The sequence below is a fragment of the Lycium ferocissimum genome, chromosome 9, assembly GCF_029784015.1.
Source record: "Lycium ferocissimum isolate CSIRO_LF1 chromosome 9, AGI_CSIRO_Lferr_CH_V1, whole genome shotgun sequence".
Classification (NCBI taxonomy): domain Eukaryota; kingdom Viridiplantae; phylum Streptophyta; class Magnoliopsida; order Solanales; family Solanaceae; genus Lycium; species Lycium ferocissimum.
The window spans coordinates 48490184-48492490 of NC_081350.1; positions in this window are offsets into that span (position 1 = coordinate 48490184).

Here is a 2307-nt window from a genome sequence, read left to right on the forward strand (position 1 = left end):
CTCTTTAGTGACTACATTGTGGATGCTATTGTGTTCTAGTTGTGGGAAAGATGTCTTCAATTTATAGATGTACAAAATTTTTCTTCCAAGAAAGAGCATTAAAAATTATATTTTGGAAAAGTAAAAGCAATTATGGTAATACTTTGACTTTCCTTCAAGGGAAAAGTAAAACTCAAATTTGGTAAGAAAATTAGGGTAAAACCTCTAACAGTACTATGTACTAGTGGTCGGGAGAAGGCTCAAATATATATGTCACACTCATATGTATTTTTCTTACTCATCTATGCCTCATTAGTAGACTCTCTTTTATACTCGTCTTTTTTTTTTTAAACAAATTTTATGTGTTTTTTAAACGGTCATAGAGATGTAGAATAAGATTAGATTTTTTTTCCATAAAAAGTGATAATGTTATTAATATATGGGACAAACTTGTCATAAACCTAGAAAAAGATTGAGGTTCATACATGAATTGGAAAAAGGCTCAAATATGCCACTGAACTATGAAATGACTCATATATACCACTCGTAAAATGAAGGGTTAAGTGTCACGACCCCCTTGTTATACCATTATCGTCTTAACCTGTAATCATATAAGCTTCATAATCATACACACGTCCACATATTCATGGCGGCAAAAGAATAATGTACGTAATATACGTCGAGGGCACATGACAAATATGACATACAAGAATCTACGAGCCTTTTGAAACTACGAGTCATGGCGATGGGACAGACCCCATCATATCCAAATATGTACACAAAAGAATATATCAAAACGGCACCTCATGGAAGTGCTGGTGCAAGTAAAACTCAAATTTGGGAAGAAAATTAGGGTAAACAACGTCGAGTATGTAAGGCATATATATCATAAAGTAGGAAGAACGAAGTCAAACAAAGATGAAAAGATAGCGGGAGAAGCTTGCCTCTTAAGGCGGAGCCATGCATGCATACGCGTAACATACCATATATATGTCATATATTGCCGTGGAACATACGGCCCGATCTCATAATAGGCACTGATGTATATATATATATAATATACGTAGCATGCATGAGAGCCCAAATAAAAGTGCGCTCATCATAAGGTCCTCATTAGTAGACTCTCTTTTATACTCGTGCTTTTTTTTTTAAATACAAATTGCTTTATGTGTTTTTATAACTCAACGGTGCTTTATAGAGATGTAGAATGCTAAACTTGGAAATCTTTCGAGTTGGAGTTTTAAGATTCCTTATTAAAATTTAGAAGTGAAAATATAGAGAATAACATATACAAAATCAACATATAGGGGTATGCCTTTGAAAGAAGAAGGGGATAGCCTCACATATCTCCTTAACGGGACTAAGAGCTCTCGGCTTTCGTTACGATTCTACCTATAAGAGGATTCTAGAAAGATTGTTGAAGGCATACTTAAGTTTAAACTAACATAAAGCTAAAAAATTGGGCAGCATTTCGGTTTCGACTCTTTTCCTCATATAACCAAAACAGCTCCCAAGCAACACAACAACATCCATAATATCATAATACGCAATTTCTCTCAAGTTAAACATTTTTCGACCTCTAAACTTATTTCCGGAATCCTCCATAAGACTTTGACTGAAGCGACCTCCTTAAAGATCTAATGGACGTTATAACTCGTCTTTAAATCCTTGCTAAACATTCCTTAGCTCGACGCCCATGAAATCCTTCCCAAACGTAACTTATACTTCACTTTCACGACGAGCCTAGTTTCGCCAAGTACGACAACCTAAGAATCTTATCGCATATACCTTAAGGTTGCCAATCACTCCCTTGTAGTCGTGAAGGGTCTCATGTCCGCCTTGACCGTCGCCAGTCCATTCGCGACACAACGTCACGAAATTACCGAGGTGTAACATTAAGATAATGCCACGTGGCAAAATCTGGTAGTAGTAGAATTCGGTTAATGAGTAATGATATATATGACCCAAAATGGTAACAGTGGTGGCATTTTTTAGCCCAACTATTAACGAGTGGCATGAATGAGTTTTTTCTAATAGTTCGATGACATATTTGAGCCTTTTCCGTATTTTCTTTTCCTTTCTTCTTCTTCTTCTTCATTTCTCATATTTTCTTCCCCATTTTCCTTCTTTTCCTTCTTATTTCTCCATGAACCCTAGAATTTTGTACAATCTCACAATGAACCTACAAATTTTACACAGTCCTAGAATTTTATAGAATCACACATTTCTGTACCTAAATTAAAAAAAAAAAAAAAACAACTAAACGATATTCACGCTGAAATTGAAGCTAATGGGGAGAATCATGGCTGAGCACTTTTACCCATTCTT